Source organism: Macaca nemestrina, chromosome 15, assembly GCF_043159975.1.
Source record: "Macaca nemestrina isolate mMacNem1 chromosome 15, mMacNem.hap1, whole genome shotgun sequence".
Lineage (NCBI taxonomy): Eukaryota > Metazoa > Chordata > Mammalia > Primates > Cercopithecidae > Macaca > Macaca nemestrina.
In genome coordinates this window covers 57,763,425-57,784,110 of record NC_092139.1, presented here as the reverse complement: position 1 = coordinate 57,784,110, position 20,686 = coordinate 57,763,425, and positions in this window count along the sequence as shown.

Below are 20,686 nucleotides of genomic sequence, written 5' to 3'. Positions count from 1 at the left end.
CTTACGTAATTTTTTGGGTCTGCTTGACTGATCATTTCTGAGAAGATTTGTTAAAATCTACAGGAGATAGTAATTTATTTCTACTCCTAATTCTTACAATTACTTTCTTTAAATGCTTTTATAGCATATATTGTAAATGAATACATTCTGATGATTATAGCATCTTCATGCTCTATACCCAGTTGAAAATGAACTTCTATTGTTCCTTGATATAATGACATGTCTTCTACTTTTCAAAAGAGTAATATGAGACCTCCAATATTATCTGGTATATTTTTCCAACATTATTTTCAATGTTAATTTCTTATTTTTAAGTATTCCTCAAATAGGTAATTTGGATTCTTCTTTTTAATTCAATATGAACATTTTCATTTTTAAATTGGTGTAATTACAGTTTTATATGTGTTGCTTTTTTTTTTTTTTTAGATGGAGTCTCACTCTGTCGCCAGGCTGGAGTGCAGTGGTGTGATCTTGAGTCCCTGCAACCTCCGCCTCCTGGGGAAGCGAGTCTCCTGCCTCAGCCTCCCGTGGAGCTGGGACTACAGGCATATGCCACCACACCCAGATAATTTTTGTATTTTTACTAGAAATGAGGTTTCATCATGTTGGCCAGGATGGTTTCGATCTTGTGACCTTGTGATCCGCCCACCTCAGCCTCAGCCTCCCAAAGTGCTGAGATTACAGGCGTGAGCTACTGCCCCCAGGCCGTGTGTTGCTATCTCACTTACATTAATGCAAGAGTGAAATTTGGCTTTCTATCTTGAACAAGACTTTCATGTAATATTAAAGGATAATGAAAGATTTTTGTTTGCCTTTTGAATAAACTACCAAAAAAGAAGGGAAAGACAAGAGACAGATTGTTTGGAAAGCTAAGTCTTCCCTCTATCAATGAGTAAGGTTTTTTTGCTTAGAAATTTTTTTAAGTCATCGTTTTGGCTAAATGAATGACTTTTGGTGACCTGGAATTCTATTTTATATCAAGTGCTTTAAACATTTAATATATTTGTTAGGCTTCCCAAAATCAAAATTTCAGCTTCAAAATGGTCTTTTCTAACCTCTAACTTTGAGATACTACAGAGGGTCCCTGAAACATCCAAAAAAGAGGTAAACAGGACTATCTGACATTCTAAGTTACACGGGAAGCATTGTCAAAATAAAAAACAATGTGTAACTTTCTTCAGGCTATATTTTAGTGAATGATATTAATATATGCTCCAAAATTATATGGGATTCTAAAATTCGAATGTGTCTGAGTATATACTATAAATCATAATTACGATTATTATGTTATTAAAACCGTAGAAATAACTAGATTGCTTTGTCAATTGTGTCTCTAACTGTGACTATTTAAAGTCATTTCCACTGTTAATTGCTTAATGCTGATGCAGTTTCTGAAAACGTTGCAAGCACACAAAATCTGAGAATATGGTATCTTTTAGGAGGTTCATGAAAGGATGTAAAGGACTCTGAAAAGCACTCTTTAATACAGGTTTCTGGTCACTTTAAAATCATGATTTGGACTGGGTGAGAATTCCTGGAACTTTAATGAAAGGACTGATGGTTTATAAAACTGCTAACCCAAGGAGAACAAAAATTAATTGATACCAAGAAAATGTTTTGCCAGATTTTCATGCTAAATCAGCCAATACTGAAATTGTTTAGATATACAATTTGAATAAACTCCATGGTTTAAGTCAAATTACCTATAGTAACCCATCAGTTATCAGTGCTGTGCACCTAAATTGGAGAAACAACTGGTATTCAAGAGGATGCAAGTCCAGTGTTAAGCATGGACTCATGGAGAACCAGGACAGCTTCTTTGTCCTTCCTAAGTGCTTATAGCTTTTGTAATTAAAAAGTTCCTGATTCACCCTGGAAAAGATAAAATGAATGAAATTAACTATGTATTGGCGTGGTGACTTCTAAATTGCTAAAGTAGTTTATGACCAATGTTTGGTTTGTCAAATCCATATTCCTGGGAAGGCAATCAAAGCTTCAGGAACATTCAGCTACCTGATGAGCCTTTTAAACATTTATAGAGAAATTTCATTCCATTGTCATTTTCAGTGCATGTTTTCTGATTGTATAAAAGCTTTCCCATGCAAGAAGGCTAATGTTATCACAGTAGATTATTATGCTACAGAGTATTTTCACCAGGTAAAGAAAGGTTTTTATGGTTCATGAACTGAGGACAATCAACCCCTTCACAGTCTAGAACCCAAACATTGGATCTTCTGAGAATATCAGAGAAAGACAGCCCTTGCCATCCACACTGAAACAAAACCTCAGGACCTTGAACATTGTGTTCATAATTTCACAACTGAGTAGAGTCCCTCCACATTCTTGGAACTGTACACCCATTGGAACACTTAAGGTAAAGCTAACCAGGGAAGTTTCTCTCCCAGAGAAGATGGCATCCTTGATGTGAACAGCTTTTTCTAAGATCGTGGATCAAGACTTCTCTACTGTCATAAGACTCTTATATTTGCATATTTTTCCCTTGCTTATGCCTCTGTGAACAATAGAACTGAAAAGGGGGTCTGTTGTGTGCACTTATGGGTATACTTTATTTGCAAAGGATTTTGCAGCCAGCCTTATGCATGGATAACCTTATACCTTGATAGGTGAAAGATGAAGGCCCAATGTAGGTGAGAAACTTTAATGGTACATACGTTGCCTCATAGTCAGTCAGAAACAGAGCATTGGTTCACTCTTCTTAACCCACATCGTGGGTTAAAAAGAACATTGCCAGAAGGGCTTCACTGTTCTATAAGGGCATCATTTGTTAGGTCCTTTATCCATGATTTGGAGTAAAAGAGGCAATGATTAAAAATGTATCCCTCATGATAGGCTCTATAGCAGATTCTACTGTAAAGGCTATGGTTACACAACAGACCTTAAATTATCTTGTGAAAGTTCTGCTAAATAATAGATTTGCTCTAGATTACTTACTGGCTAAACAGAAGTATCTGTGCAGTTGCTAACACTTGCGGCGCATGGAGAAAACATTGGGTAGTATAGAGACTCACTTGTAGGGGATTAGAAAAGAGACGGCTTAGTTAAGTGAGCAGACTCTTTATCTAGCTCACTCTTTGATCTATTTCATTTTAGGTGGTTTGGTTTATGGGGATCCTGGATAAGAAGCATACTCCAAACTCTCAATATTATCTTCCCAATAGTCATAATAGTGGTCTCCCTGGTGCACTGTATTCTCTCAAAAGTTTTAAATGTCTGCGTGCAGCCATCTCTAGAATGTCAAATGGTCTCTCTTCAGCTACATTGACAGGACCTGAAAGAAATGTGTGACCATGAGGACACTGTAACCTATGAATGACATGCTGAGACCAGAAACCCAAAATGATGGTAACTGAGAGTGGCGCTGGAACCCTAAGTTTTGGTCACATTCTCACCTAAGTGAGAACCTGATTAAAAACAGGCAATGTTCTTGTCTCTGTCTCTTTCAGTTCTACTCTGATCTTAGTTATTTCTTGTCTTCTGCTAGCTTTTGAATTTGTTTGCTCTTCCTTCTGTAGTTCTTTTAATTGTGATGTTAGAGCGTTGATTTTAGATCTTTCCCACTTTCTAATGTGGTCACTTAGTGCTATACTTTTCCCTCTAAACACTGCTTTAACTGTATCCCAGAGATTCTGGTACGTTGTGTCTTTGTTCTCATTGAACAACTTATTTATTTCTGCCTTAATTTTGTTATTTACCCAGTAGTCATTCAGGAGCAGGTTATTGAGTTTCCATGTAGTTGTGCGGTTTTGAGTGAGTTTCTTTTTTTTTCTTTTTGAGATGGAGCCTCAGTCTGTCGCCCATGCTGGAGTGCAGTGGCGCGATCTTGGCTCACTGCAACCTCTGCTGCCCGGGTTCAAGAAATTCTGCTGCTTCAGCCTCCCAAGTAGCTGGGATTACACGTGCCTGCCATCACACCTGGCTAATTTTTGTATTTTTAGTAGAGATGAGGTTTCACCATCTTGGCCAGGCTGGTCTTGAACTCCTGATCTCGTGATCCACCCGCCTTGGCCTCCCAAAGTGTTGGGACTACAGGCGTGAGCCACCATGCCCAGCCGTGAGTGAGTTTTTTGATTGTGCTGTGGTCTGAGAGACTCTCTGTTATGATTTCTGTTCTTTTACATGTGCTGAGGAGTTTTTTACTTCCAATTATGTGGTCAGTTTTAGAATAAGTGCTATGTGGTGCTGAGAAGAATGTATATTCTGTTGATTTGGGGTGAAGAGTTCTGTAGATGTCTATTAGGTCCTGGATCTGTGGTTTGGTGCCAAACATTAATTTGGGAGAAATTCTCAGTCATTATAAATTCAACTATTTCCTCTGTTCTTTTCTCTCTCTTTTTCTCCTTCCAGAGTCATTATTACTCATATTTATACCTTTTGTAGTTGTCCTACAGTTCCTGTATGTTCTGTTTTGCTTCTCTTTTCTGTCTTTTTCTCTTTACTTTGCAGTATTGGAGGTTTCTGTTGATAAACCCTCAAGCTGAAAACAGACTTTTCTCAGCTTTGTCTGTGTCCATCTACTAATATGCCTAAAATGCGTTTTTATAAAAATGTGTTTTTATAAAAAGGCGTTTTCCATTTCTGTTACAGTATTTTTGATGTCCAGCAAGTATTTTTTATTTTTTCTTAGGATTTCCATCTCTCTGCTTACACTTCCCAGCCACTCTTGCATGCCAATTGATTTATACATTACAGCCCTTAGCATATTCAGTCTAGTTGTTTTAAATTCTCAGTCTGCTAATTCCAATGCCTCTGCTATATCAGATTATGGTTTTGATGCTTGCTCTGTCTCTTCAAACTGTGCTTTTTACCTCTTAATGTGTCTTGTGATTTTTAATTGGTAACCGTAAATAATATCCTTGATGAAAGGGACTGCAGTGAACAGACTTTTAGGAATGTGGTGGTCATATGCAAAGGAAGGGCAGCATTCCATAGTCTTATGGTTAGATGATGAGGTGTCAGCCTTTTAGTGAGTCTGTGCTTCTGTATCGTGAACTTCACATGTGCTTCTCAATTCCTTCCCCCTCCATTAGATGGGATACCATGGCTGTTGGGGTATTTCCCTTTCTCCAGGACACTTAGGCTCTTATAAAACCTCATCACGTTAGGCTCTGGTTGAATAGTTTCTCCTGAGGGCAGACCTTATTAAGAAAATAGAATGCTTTGACATAGTTTGAAATGATTCCTTTTCTCCTCTCCCTGCCAGAAGCATGAGTGTGTTTTTCTGTGATATTCACTGTGAGGATCTAATAAAACTCCAAAAGTTAAAACTCACACAGGGGTGGTGTCTTAGTCCACTTGTGCTGCTATAATAGAGTACCTGAGACTGGGTAAATTACACAGAACAGAAATTCATTTCTCACAGTTCTGGAGGCTGAGAAGTCCACGATCAAGGTTCCAGCAGGTTTGGTTGCCTGTTGAGGACCTGGGCTCTGTTTTTAAGATGGTACCTCAAATGACACTTCCTCCAGAGAGGAGAAATACCATGTCCTCATATGGTGGAAAGCAGAAGGGCAAGTGCACTCAACACAGCATGGAGCCTCTTTAATAAAGGCGTTCATCTCATTCACAAGGGAGCAGCCCTCATGGTCTAATCACCTTTCAAAGGCCTTACCTTTTAATACTATCCCATTCAAGGGATAGTATTTTGGAAAGGACACATTCAAACCATAGCATGTGGCTAGCCCACAATGGAAAAGTCACCTTGGAGATTTTATTTCTCAGACTTGTCCACTCTAAGCCTCCAGCAATTTGCAAATTATAGTTCAGGCTTTCCTGTCCCCACACTACTTCCCACAAGGATTGCTGCTCAGAGCTTTCTGTTGTGGTAAATTGCGATTCTCTATAATTTCCTCTTTCTAGTTTCTCTTCTGTAACTTATTTCTAGTTTCATTCCATTCTGAAAACAATTTTTGTATGATTCAATACTTGAAATATTATGACTTATTTTGTGACCTAATATATTGTGAATGAAAAAAAGCACAAACTTTTTTTCTCTGCTCTCACACCACAACAATCAATACAGACAATTTCTGTGACCAAGCATGTCAGCATTTCTCCCCACCAGCAAGCAAGCAATCAACTCTGCCGTGGACATGAGACTTCTGGCCAACTGACTGTAAATTGGGACTCCCATGACCCCCTCCTTGTGTTAGGCTAATTTGCTAGAGCAGCCCACAGAACTCTGGGAAACGCTTGCATTTACTAGTTTATCATAAAGGATGTTACAGAGGATAAAGATGAAAAGGTGCATAGGGTGAGGCATGGGGGAAGGGGCCCAGAGCTTCCATGCTCTCCTGGTGCCTCACCCTCCAGGAGCCTCCACATGTTCAGCTATACAGAAGCTCCCCAACCTGTCCTCTTTGGGGTTTTATAAAGGATTTGTAACATGGGTTAGAAATGTGATTTGGCAAAAAGGGTACGATCTAGTGCTGATAGACTGAGTGGGGAAACCCAGCAAAGCCTGTCTACTCAGATGCGTCTTGGCCTCTCTCTGCAGCATTCTCATCTCCAGGGTATGCTGCAGGAGTTTTCTCATCTGACAAGACAGGTCAGATGTCCTTTATGGAAAGATGGGAAAATTAGAGTGTTGTCTTGTGGAAAAAAATGATCTGATGAAAGGAGGGTGGAGGTGAGAGACAGAGAGAAAGAGAGCGAGAGAGGTTCTGTTTTTTGAGGTCTGCTTCTGAGGCCTAAAGCACCCAACATTATAACAAGGATGATGGGAGTTGTGAGCCAGAAACCGTGGACAATCTCATTCTCTATCTGTATCTATATATTAATTCTATACAGAGATACATAATATATATGATACATAGAAAATATGTATGTTATATGTATAATATCACACCTATGGGCTATTTTGGAGAATGTTTCACGTTTACTTGAGAACAATGTGTACTCCTCATATGTTGTGTGCAGTGTTCTGCATATATTTATTAGGTCCAATTGGTCTACAGTGCTGTTCAAATCCTCTATTTTCTTATTTATGTTCTTTCTGGCTGTTTTATCCACTGTGGAAAGTAGGGTCATTGAAATGTCCTGCCATTATTGTAGAACTATCTATTTCTGTCTTCAATTTTGTCAATGTTTGCTTCAAATAATTAGGAGCTCTAATGTTTGGTGCATATGTGTTTATAATTGTCATTGTTCCCTGATGAAGTCACCCTTCACCTAGATATAATGTCCTTCTTTGTCTCTTGTAACAGTTTTTGACTTACAGTGTATTTTATTTGATGTTAATATAGCCACACTTGCTCTCTTTTAATTGATATTTGCATGTTTCTTCAGGGGTGTGTGGAAAAAAAATACAATCTCAGGACCTGAGGTTCACTAAGCCAAAGGCAAAAAAGTCAAGCTGGGAGCTGGGTCATGCAAACCTGCCCCCTATTTTGTTCCCAAATAGATGGCTATATCCTCCCTCAAGTTTTTCTCACAAGAAAATTTCCTATAGGCCCCAAGATCTTTACCCTAAAGTGGTTCTGTTAAATTTCACCCCGACAATGTACATTAACAGCTTATCTTCACAGGCATGGGACAAAGGACAGAACAAAAAGTCCTCCCTCTGGTCACCTGAGACAAATGCATATCTGACTGCTTCCTATACGCTATGATTATTGTATCTTATGTAAAAATGCAGATTCATGGAACCAGATGAATGCATAATTGACTTTTCCTCAGCCAGCTCCTTTCACATGAAAAATGTGGACTCGATGAAAATAATCAAAAGACTCAAAGGAACGCAACTGCTTACCTTACCTACCCTCCCTTTTTTTCTCTTCCTCTTTCTCCTGCTGCCTGCTCTTTTCCCTTTAAATAATGAAACCCCCAAACTCTGCATGGAAAAAGCACAGACAGCATATGTTTCCTGTGGGTACGTGTTCCTTTCTCCTGGGCGTGTCTTTCACCTTGGCAAAACAGACTTCTAAAAGGGTTGAGACTTGCCTCCATCATTTTCTTGGATTTATCGGTGGTTTCTGACACTTCATTTTCTTCCCTGAAGAAGTTGTATTTTCTGGTGTCTTCATATGCCTTGTGATTTTTTTTGTTGTTGTTGAGAATTAAGAATTTGAAAAAACAGCCACTTATCCTAGTATTTGAGGACAGGCTATGTGATGGGGAAGATCTTCACTAATTCTCAGGGCATGTTCTGAGCCTTGGAGTCAGCCCAAGGAGTAGCTTAAGATCTTCTCACGTCTTTTCTGAGTATGCCTTTTATCTGAGCCTTCATGTGGCTTTAACTATTTCCCCATAAACATGGCTCCTTTTAGACATCTTAATTTTCCAAAAGTCTTGTTCTGGCTTCTTTATGTGCCCTTAGAGGGTTTATTATATGCTTCCATTTGAAATCTCTTGCCCAGGCATCTTCAGTCTCTGTAGCCACCCTGCAGTTTTTAAGAGCAGTTCCTGCTGCTTACCATAGCTTTTTCTCAGCCTGCAATCTGAATTAAACTGCTTCTCCTATTCTGAGCTCCGAGTTGAACAAAGCAGGACTAATCCTTCAAGCCATTCCCAGACAGGTTAGACTCTGCTCACTAGCATTAGAGGGAAGGAACTGGGAGCTGGGCTGCCATCTCCTCCAGACCAACACTGCTCAGTGCCAGGGAAGGGTGCAGAAAAGGGGAGTACAAATCCACAAAATCTCCTGCATTTTGAATGTTGCTTTTTCTTGAATGGGTGCTTGCTTGGCCCTGTACCTTTTCACTGTTTTCCAAAGGTCCTCTAATTGTTTTTAAAAAATGTTTCTGGGGGTAGTAAGTAGTGTCTGAAGCTCCGTAGTCTGCCACCTTGCTGATGTTGCTGTATCATCTGTTTTAGGACATGAAGGATGAGCTGCAAGGAAGATGATCAAGATCACACAACTCGGGAAAGGAAATAGTAGAGCTGAAATTTCCATCGCTGTCCTTACAATGGAAAGAACTGCTCTAGCCATGCACCTGGCTGGGACCGTCGATTTCCCTTGTTACCTTGGATTTCACCTGGCCCCAGGACTCAGGACGCTTGCCCATGCCTGTCCTATGTACTTGCATTATCCCAGGTTTCTTAGAAATTGGAGAATGGGTTTGCTGTGGTTTGAATGCATTTCTGCCAAAATTCAGGTGTTGAAACTTCATGGCCCACGTGATCAAATTAAAAGGTGAGGACTTTAGGAGGTGATGATAAGGCTGTGAGGGCTCCTCCCTTTTGAGTGGAAGAGGCATCATCACAGTCTCCGGCTTGCCTGCTCTTCTGTCTTCCCTGAAGACGCAGGGCTCCTTCTCTCCAGAGGATGAAGCAAGAAGGCACTGCAAAGGGAAATAAAAATCTCAGGTCACATATACACCATGGAATACTATGCAGCCATAAAAAAGAATGAGTTCATGTCCTTTGCAGAACATGGATGAAGCTGGAAACCATCATCCTCAACAAACTAACACAGGAACAGAAAACTAAACACTGCATGTTTTCACTCGTCAGTGAGAGTTGAACAATGAAAACACATGGATACAGGAAGGGGAACATCACATACCAGGGCCTATCAGGGGGTAGTGGGGGAAGGGGAGGGAGAGCATTAGAACAAATACCTAATGCATGCAGGGCTTAAAACCTACACACACACACACACACACACACACACACACACACACACACCAGACAACCAAATCTGCTGGCTAGTGCTTTGATCTTGCACTTCCCAGCCTCCGGAACTGTGAGAAAATAGATTTCCGTTCTTTATAAATTACCCAGTCTACAGTATTTTGTTATGGCAGCACGAATAGAGTAAAATATAGGCAAAGCTCATGGCCTACCACTTCATGGAGCGGTGCAATCTTACAGCACCAAAAATGAGGAGAGAAGAGGGTGATTCTGAGCTTGCAACAGCTTCACAGGGAAGGAAACATGACTGATTTCTAATTTCTCGTCACATGAGACATGTATAAACAGGCCAGACAGAAGGATCTGCCAGAGGAAAACAGAGAAAAGGATTTATCTGTCTCTCCCTCCTGGCTCTTGCTCTCCCAGGACAAAGTTCTCATCATGGGGGACTGCATTCCCCAGCACCCTTCCAGATAGCATCAGCGGCCACTCCCATAGCTACTGGGAAAGCCAGAATGCTATCCCCTGGTAAAGGAACACATGTGGCTTGTGAAGTCACAGGAGAAGCCAGAATTGCCACAGTCTGCTGGGACTGTGCAAAGGCACTGGGGCTGCTGTGGTTTATACCATTATGGGCACAATGGAGGCCATGCCAGAGCCCTACTCTCACCTCAAGGATGGATGACTGGTGCTGGGGGAGGAAGCAAAAGATGGGGTAAAAACCTGGGCTCTGTATTAAACAAGCAGCATGGGGTAGATGGGTTGAGTGGCCCTGGGGAGGTAAATTAACCAGTACAGCACTCACCTGGTGCGGGCAGCTTCGCTGTGCTTGTCTGCCTGTTCCTGCTCCCCCAAGAATGGAGCTGAAATTCATCACCCTGCTGTGTGTCTCAATAATTCACTTACCACATGAGCTTTCTGGGGTACTAGATGACAGTCAGATGAATGCAGGGCAAACAGAAGAGGGCCTGTAGAGACACCAGGATTCCAAAGTTTCATAGAAATGGTGATGCAGTATCTGGGGGAATTGAAAACCGAGTTATCACCTAGTTTAGTTTAACTCCTCATTGGATTCAAGAAGCTTTATGTTTTTCATTTTGAGGAAGAAAACTTCCTTTCAGTCCAGGCTTGTGCTCTTCCCTCCAATTTAATCTCTGTCCCAATCTTACTTCATTAGGATACCAGTTCACATCTGTTCCCGCTCTGACCAGCTCCAGGATTCTGCCCTTGGCTCTGAGAAACTTACATTGTATTGTGTTCACCTGTTCGGGTGGGAAGAAACTGGAAACAAGAGTAGCCTAGAAGAGCAGAGGCCCCCTTGGCTGCAAGGACAAATTTCCCTCTCTTTTCTTTTTCCATGTGAACCATTCCGAGACTCCTTTCATAAGCTCCTCAGATGATCCCACTGGCGGGGGCTCACACACAGAAGATAAACCTGTTTGTTGTCTCAGCTCCTTGTCCTGCACTTCTGCCCTCTAGGGTCCAGTTCCCAAACAGGTTACCCAGGTGCAAGCCTTGCCTTAGGAGATTACACACACACACACACACACACACACCTATGCTTGCACACATACAAACACACAACCCACATCACTTCTATCTTAACTAAGATAGTGATTTTGGCTTACTACCAAACCCAGGGCCCAAGTTGACCTTTGAAATCTGAAGTTTGCTCTTTTACCCTTCCCTTCATTCTGCCCATTTATATATATACATATATATATACACACACATATACATATACACACACTTTGGGAAGGGAACTAGAGTGTAACATTTACTGAGCTCTTTTTTCTTGGGGCCAGGTATTGTTGTAGGTGTTTCCACAGGTGTATATATATATTTTACATTTCTCACTGTAACCTGTGACAGAAAATATTCCCAGATGTATGATATAATGAGCACATGAAGCTTAAAGAAGTTAAGTTTCTGACATAAGATCCTGTATTAACTGGTCCTGCCTGGCTCTTCAGTCCTCAGAAGAGGGTCTAGGGGAAGACGGGCTCCTGCAACAAAGAAGGGTTGGGTGGAGGTCAGTTGAGATACCAGAGTGCTGTGTGGGAAGAATTGCCAAAAAACAAGAAACCTGATTTCTCTACCAAACCATTTTATTTTTCTCAACAACTGACAGAAATCGTCTGGGAAACCTGGCTTGCTGTGGTCACCTTGCCCTGTCCATAGAAATTGAAACAGAATGGAACTGCATGTTATTCAGGAGAATGGTGATGACTCATGCTTGTAGATGAGAGCTGAGACATTACAACAGTGAGTGATCAAGGATTAGCGGCTTCACAGCAGAGCTAGCATTTTCTCCCTCCACCCCCAGAGGATAAGGGGGCTCATTTTAAGGCAGTTCAGGGACACATTGAGAGTGGGTGCAACCATACAGGGCAACAGAATCAGACAACCTGTCCACCTCAGCCCAGCCAAGCAGCTCTGTGCAGAAAGATATCAGAAGGAGCTCAGGTATTCTCTGAGTTCCACCTGGGAGCAAAAAGCCAGAAAGCGATTAAAGCTACTTCAAACATTAGCTGCCCTTATTGCCACAGCAATGTAACGGTGACTGAAAATAGCACATGCCACCGGCAGAACAGGGGTCCCAGAGCAGTCATGCAGAGGGCACAGCATGGCTTCTGCCGCATTCTATTGGCCAAAGAGTATCACGAGGAAGCCAAAACTAGAGGGGTGGGGAGAGGAACTCCACATCTCTGTGGGAGAAGCTGCTGAGGGCATGGATACAAGGAGGGGTAGAGAAATAGATTGCCATCAATCTACCAGGGGACTTATTAGGAAATGCTGGTGAGCATTAGCTTTAGGAAATGCTAGTGAGCATGAGCTTTCCTCTCTCTTTCTGCCTTCAGTGGATTGGATGAGGCCCATCCACACTGGGGATAGCCAACTGCTTTACTCAGTCCACTGAACCAGATGTTAACCCCATAGAAACACTCTTACAGATGCATCTGGAATAATATTTTATTACCAAGTATTTGGGCACTCCTTGGTTTGATCAAGTCAAGTTGATGCATAAACTATACAAATGCATCAAATTTGCTTTGCTACTGGGTCCTCTCTGACCCCAGGACTCTTCGTTTGCAGGTTCACACCTGGAGCCACCTTCTTTCTGTGCCTGTACCCACCTTCTTAGCAGTTGAGTGCTCTGTGTCTGGAGGCCTGACACCACCCCTGAGTGTACTGCCACACTTCCATGAGCTTTGACTTTTGGAAACAACTAGTTTCTTCCCAACAACCCCCTCCCAACTGGAAAAGTTTTAAATTTGCTCCAAGACTTGGAGATCCCCCCTAGAACATGGGCAGATGTTTACTTTCCAGTGCTATCTAGGGTTGTCCTTCCAGCTACCCTGCTGCCACCCATACTGAGCAACTTTCCACCATACTTGCCAGTTAATGCTCGACATGCTGAGAAAATGCGAAGTTCACACCGAAGTTAGGTAGGGTCAGGGACACCCTTCCATCACCTGCTTGTGGGGTGAACTTCATGGAAGATTTGAGCTGCCCTAAACCTCATAGAACACAGAGTCCTAGACATAAAGGCTGTGAGGAAAAGATAACCTTTAACCCACTGACTTTCCAGGGCACACACCAGGCCCCTATGGGGAAAAGGCTCACCAGATCACCAATCACAGAAGTCCTTCCTCATTCTGCAAGAAGCCCCCAGACAGGCGGAGAGAGGTCACTGACCCAGAGCTTCTGAGAAATAGATGTTGTCATGGACCAAAGAGCGGAGGGAAGGGATGGTCTCTCTGCCCACTCCCCCTGCCTCCCCACTCTCACCACCAAACCATCTCACAAGGTTCTTGTCCAATAGACCTCTTCTCTCCTCATCATAATTCTGCTGCTACTTCAAGGCCAAACTGAAAGAACACTCAGGCCTCCCTGGGGCTGTGCTTGTATCTGAAAGAAGGTCTTGCTGGAAGTCCTGCTTGTATCTGCACCCGTTTGTGAGACCCCTGGAATAGCTCTTCTCCTGCCACCTGCTGTGTGGCCTTGGCAGCGTTACCCAGCAAGTGCCCATCAAAGTCAAAGTGATTTCTTGTTGAGGTGCAATTCTTCAACCAAAGCTCAGAAGGAGGAAGCGATCACCAAGCTCTGCTTTCAGCTAAGTGCCCTCTCTTCTCCCCTGCCCTCTGCTCCTCTCTTTCACTCCAAGGCCCTGGAGATAAACTTTTTCTGATTTGCGGTTGACTAGAAACACAATCTCTGGTCATTTAAATGTAAAGATGTCACACCAGGATGCCAAAGGCATCAGCTCACCTTGGACACAGCACCAGGACCCTGGCTAGACCTGAGCTGAGCTTTCAGACTGAGAAGAGCAATGTCCCTAGGACATGAAGGCTCATGTGTTGTGACTTAACTAAACCCTTGAGCTCATGGCTATCAACAAGCTTTCTCGGTCCTGTAAATCCATTCTTTGCTGACTTAATGGTCTTGTCTTTATTGTGATATATTTTCATTAGAACCAGAGCCCAGCAAAAAGTTCAAGGCTCCTGCAGACTGTGAGTCCTACAGATGATAAAAAGAGACAGCAAAGGCACTGAGAGCTTTCACATCTGCCAAGCTCCGAGGATCGGCGTCTGTCTGAGAGTGAGGTCAGGACAAGGCTGCAACCTTCACGTCTCAGCACAGACAACAGGACGCTTAAAGTCATTTCTCAGGGGGCACTCTGGGATGCCTTGATGCCATGAATACTTAGGCCGTTTCTAGACTTCCTCACCTCCTCCTTTATCTACTCCTCTTGATGTTTATGGCTTTGGCCATGAACTGTCTTTGGTTCCCCTAGGTTGCCTCAAGCCTTGGTTCCGGTTCTTTCATGTTCCCTCTTGGCCCTAATGGACTGGACATCTTGACCTCACGCCTGCATCAATCACTGCAGCGGATAAACTAACCCAACTTCCTGGGATGCGCTGAGAGAAAAGTACAAAAATCAAAGCTTCCCTGAAATTCACTTTAGCTGTGCAACACACGCATTTTCTGGTTTCAAAGTCTGCTGTTGTTGTTATTAATGATGGGCCTGTAGTTTCCCATTTGCCTGTTTTGTGGCATTAATTCTACAATCATCAGAGGAAAAGAAGGGCCATTTGTATTTAAATAATTCAGGGTTCCGAAGCTGTTTGTCTACTCTCTATCTATATGTCCAAAATCAGCAACTGTGCAGTATTTGGTTATTCCCCTATTAAAGCTGCATGTTTTTCAAATTAAAATTACTCATATGCAGACCCAACAAATGTACTAGGAACAAATATTGATTTTCCTCATCTTATTTAGCACTGCATATTTGCTGATGTTTTACAGTCCACCATTAACTAATAGCTGGGACCTCAGTCTGAAAACAACAGCAATGAGCCCCATCAGTCAGAGAAAATAAAGACGGAGGCTGAATATCAACTCCTACTCCGGCAGAATTATTTCCCATCTGCCTGAGGGACTCATTAACATGCCTGGCTGTGACGCTGGCCTCTGCCTTCAAGATCCTCGTTTCTGAAGGAGGAGAGCTGCTGCAAAAAAAAGCCTGCTTAGCAGTTCATTTTTATCTGTCGAAATGAGCTCTCTATTAAAGGTCTGGAGGTAGAGTTTACTATTTATTTTAAATGGGGTCCATTGATCCAATCTGCCCGTATTTTGAAGATGTTTTTACGTGTCCCATCTGACTCACATGCTGTACGATAAAAAGTGACTTGCAGTGAGATTCCACGTGAAGCAGCCGCAGCCTCCTGGCTGTGCACGCTGCTGGGTGTGTGGGTGTGTGTCCAGTCTCATGCCGCAGAGGACTCGGTTAGACTCTAATCCGTGTTCATTCTAGAATTCCTGCAAGCCAGGCATGTCTTTAAGTAGGGGGGATGGATTTGTGGGAAATACAAGGGTCCCAGGTCCCAGAGCAAGCACAGAGCTAAGGAAGGAGGCTGTGTTATGTACATCAAGGGTCAACAGACAGGGAGGGTACATTTTCTGAGTCTCACCTTGCTTTACAGCTGCTTTTTCCATCCCAATAGCCCTAAATAGCTGCCAAGAAAACACACAGAAAATATTAAGAAGAAAATGCAGGCGATTCAAGAGTGCATCTGAGTCCAACGTCCACCTCACCTTTGTTTCTCATTTGGCTGCTGATGAAAACGGGAGGGGGCCCTGAGGGAGAACCGAGAGTGCGGAGCCAGGAAGGGGAAGGGGCAGTCTCAGAACCGACCCAGGAGCCAGAAGGCTTATTCTGGGTGGGATGCCTGGCACAACCCAGGCTGAGCTGAAGCTGCCTAATATTAGAAGCAGTTCAAGATGAGGGTGGAGGAGGCGTTGACCATCTGGGGTTGGAAATGCTTTGTGATGCAGCCCTCCCGCTGGGTGTATGATGAGTACCTGGGCCCTGGGACACAGTCAGTGCTCTGGGCCAGGTCACTGTGCCTGTTCCCCAGTGGAGCGTGCTGGGCCATGCAAGTTGACTGGAGAGAGCCGATTCCCATGTCTCAGGCGGGGGCATCCTGGCTTCCTTTTAAAAGCACTCTCTGCCAGCCGGGCACGGTGGCTCATACCTGTAATCCTAGCACTTTGGGAGGCCGAGGTGGACAGATCACTTGAGGTCAGGATTCAAGATTAGCCTGGTCAACATGGCGAAACCTCGTCTCTACTAAAAATACAAAAATTAGCCAGGTGTGGTGGTGTACACCTGTAATCCTAGCTACTCGGGAGGCTGAGGCACAGAATTGCTTGAACTTGGGAGATGGAGGTTGCAGTGAGTGGAGATGGCACCACTGCACAGAGTGAGACTCCGTCTAAAATAAATAAATAAATAAATAAATAAATAAATAAATAAATACACTGCCTGCCTTTTCCATAAAGCTAATTTTCTCAAACTGGACAATCTCGCACAATTTAAGAAGCTGGCAGAAACTTTCTCTTAACGTTTGCATTAATAACAAAGCAGGCCGTCTTCCTGGGAATGGTACCTCCGAACGGCTGTCCCTGCAGGAGGCTGTCATTTCTATTCTTCCACAGACTGTCTTGCTCCAGAGGCTAGAACCCAACTTAGTGGATGAGAAACTGAAGACAAAATCCATACTCAAATTTCCTGGTTGCCTGAGATGTAACCTTCCTTAGCCTTTGCAGAGAGCCATACAAGATATGGGAGGACAAAGCTTAACTGGGTTGTCATTAATCAAGGTATGATGCTGATACTTACCTGACTTTCAGGATGGATTGTACAGTTTCGGTGTCTCTTAAAGTTGGTTGTCATTTTAACCAAGAGGGTGTCGCATCTCTGCCTTTCCACAGACCACCAGAGCAAAGTCCATCTCTCGCAGGACAAGTGTGCTCATTTGGGGATCACAGCTTATGTTCTGGAATGTAGGGGGCTTCAACCAGGCACAGCCAGACTCAGCTAGCTCTGCAGGGAAACATTTCTAGACACACATCCTCCTGGTTGGGCAGTGCCCGGGCTGTGCAGGGCAGGCCTCGAACTGGTGAGAACACCTTCACGTGCATGGAGCCCTCAGCGTGTGGGGGCAGAGTCTCGGGCTGGCTCGTCCCTGGCCAGGCCCGGTTTCATGGGAACACAAACCCACTGCTATGTAAAACCTTGCGTGGAGATGCTGCTGGGGTAAAGGATGGTCAAATGTTCACACTCCAGGATGCAGCCTCCATCCCACTCCCGGTTTACATCTCTTTCAGCAGGACTCTACTAAAGTCCCTGGATGGAAGCCCGGCAGCCCAGTGGCAGCCATTAGCTGACATTCTTCTCCAAGTCCATGGATTGGAAACACCTGCTGAAAACCTGCAGGGTTTCAAATAACCTCTGAGATGGCCCAGAGCCCCATCCTATTTCTGCAGTTGTACTTTTATGTGCCATGGCATGGTCAGTGAGCCCCTTCAAGTTACCTGCCATGGAGAAAAGAAAGTGAAGCAGAGGTGATGTTAGCACAAAACTCCGAACTCATCTCCACAGGAGCAGGAATGATTTGGTGCCAGAAGACCTGTCCAAACCAGTTCCTTTCCTTCCCATCTCCCAGGAACTTATTCGTAGGATGATGGTTTTCCGAGAAAGAAGGATGCATCTCACCTTGCTGGCTGCTGTGAAACACTGAGCAGGTAAGCAGTGCCTGGCACATGGACCAGCACATGAGGACACTCGCTGGCTTGGGCTGCATTTGAGAAACAGATCCCTGTGTGTCTTCACTTGGGATTGTGCATTGCACGTACTAGTCTCTGTGTCTGACTCTCCTTGTACTTGTCTGTGAGTCTCAGCCAGCCTTTTAACACCTGTGGTGGCCTCACCAGACAAGTCTAACTGACAGGCAGGCAGATGATGGGAGAGTCTGGGGTTTTTTCCTGACAGCTAGATCCACAGCCGATTGCAGATTGCTAGACGAATGTGGACAGAGGAAAGTGAAGGTCTGTCATTTGAGTGACAGTGTTTTCCCCCAAGTGTTTGCCATGAACACTCATGGTTTACCTGAGTGATGTGGCAGCTTTATATTATTTAAAGGGAAGATGGCTTGCACTTCACTGTTTCAGGTCTATGCATACTGCCAAATTGTGTTGATTTAAACTCATTATGATATTTAAAAGTTCTAAAAGAAAGTTTGCTTTCAAATTAGCAATGTGTGGGGTTAGCAAATTATGTAAAAATTGGATGAGTGGATCACTTATAAGATACGAATCTTCTAAAAATATTTGATAGGGCCATCTGCATGCACCTAATAGCTGCAGTACCACACACCTGCCTGCTGTTATTATTCTCTGTGTAAGTTTATTTTTATTATTTTTTTTGAGATGGAATCTCACTCTGTTGCCAGGCTGGAGTGCAGAGGCATGGTCTTGGCTCACTGCAACCTCTGCCTCCCAGGTTCAAGCGATTCTCCTGCCTCAGTTTCCCAAGTAGCTGGGACTACAAGTGAGTGCCACCACGCCCAGCTAATTTTTGTATTTTTCGTAGAGACAGGGTTTCACCATGTTGACCAGAATGGTCTTGATCTGTTGACCTCATGATCCACCTGCCTCGGCCTCCCAAAGTGCTGGGATTACATGTGTGAGCCACCACACCCAGCCATGTAAGTACTTTTATCCTGGTTAGCAGCACATTGTACAATAGTACCAATGTGTGAAAAGCCTGCTTTACCACAAACTAAACAACACCTCTCTTTGCTTGTCCCACCCTCCTCGTAAAGAATCGGTTCTGTTGCTGATGAAGCCCTTCTGCTTGGCTATCTCTGGATGATAGATCAGAATATACTGCCCCTTACCTCTGACTAGGTGAGATGATGTTTAATGCTGCTCATTGAGAAATATCAGCGAGGAAAGAAAGGCAGACCATTGTAAGATGCAGAGAGAAGGGTCTGGGAAGCCTCAATGTCTCAGGGACTGGAAGTCTCACAGCAATTGCATCATTTTTTTCTGACCAAAATGGATTGATTCTGTCACTAGCAAACTAAATGCAATCAGGATTTTGACTTGAATCATAAATTGTATTTAAATTACAGTTAGCAGGGAGTTGAGGCTGAACATCAGTGCAAAGGAGTTTACAGAAATACGTAAGTAGTTACTTGTTTCCTTGGGATTCAAATGGCTTCCTCTTAAATACCCTAATAGACATATCTCTGCCTATTAAAACTCTGTGTGTGTTTGAGAGCCAGAGGGGACAAAGTGCCGTTTTGGTGATCATGTTTAGTCAAACTGGAGCATATGATGGGCCCTTCAGATGTCATTGAACACCAGACTAAAAAAAACTCTCTTTTAGGGGGGTGGGGGCAGTCAATTGTGTAATGGAGAAAGGTTCAACCATGGTCAACTATTACACCAGAAAAAGAATAAAAACCACTCCATGCCTGGCTGTGAGCTCTGTGTGCATTAATTAGTACCTTTACCGAGAGAGGATACATTCTCATCCTGGCCGTCTTTCATAAAATGTCCCCTTTTAAGTGAGGACAGATGCCCTGCTAATTAGGTGTTTAAAATTGTGCCAACCCTCAGGAAGGCACAACTCAGAAAGAAACCCTCCCAGGGTGGGTGCCTTACCATGTAGCTATATTATGGCAAATATATTTTTTTCCATAGACTTAAAATTTTATTAGAGACGTACATTATCAGAGTAAAAAAATATATCCAATTAAGCACTATCTGCAGACAACACATTTAAGACTGAATGATACAATGAAATGAAGGGGAAAGTGTAGGTAAATATATATCGACTAATCACCAAGTACGTGAAACATGGGGATGCTGTACTAATATCATACAAAGTACGTTTTTACCAAAAATGTTATTAGAGATAAAGACAGATATTTTAAAAGGAGAAAGTGTAAATCCATCAGTAAGCTATCACGATTAGAATACTCATGAGCTTAAAAATGGAGCCCCCGAAAACACAGAGCAGCAATTCTGAATTGAAGGGATAAATGCATAATAAAAAATAGTTATAAATGTCAATACCCCTCTTTCTATAATGGGTAGAATAATCTCGTAGAAGACAGATAAGGAAATGGAAGACTCAAACACTATAAATCAACTAGGACTGATAGACACATGTAGTGCATTTGACCAAATGGCAGCAAAATACCTATACTTCTCAAGTGCACAGAGAACATTTCCCAGGATAAACCACATGCTGGGTCATTAAAAGAACACCAATAAGTTTACAATGATTGAAATATTATAAAATATATCATCCAACAACAATAAAATGAAATTAGAAATCAATTAGGTAAAATTTTAGAAATGTGGAAATTAAAGCACACACTTCTAAGTAACAAATGGTCAAAGAAGACATCAAAAGGTAAATTAGAGAATACTTACAGATGAACGAAAATGAAGATGTAGTATACCAAAACTCACAAGAAAAAGCTAAAGCCGGCCAGGTGCGGTGGCTCAAGCCGGTAATCCCAGCACTTTGGGAGGCCGAGACGGGTGGATCATGAGGTCAGGAGATCGAGACCATCCTGGCTAACATGGTGAAACCCCGTCTCTACTAAAAAATACAAAAAACTAGCCGGGCGAGGTGGTGGGTGCCTGTAATCCCAGCTACTCGGGAGACTGAGGCAGGAGAATGACGTAAACCCGGGAGGCGGAGCTTGCAGTGAGCTGAGATCCGGCCACT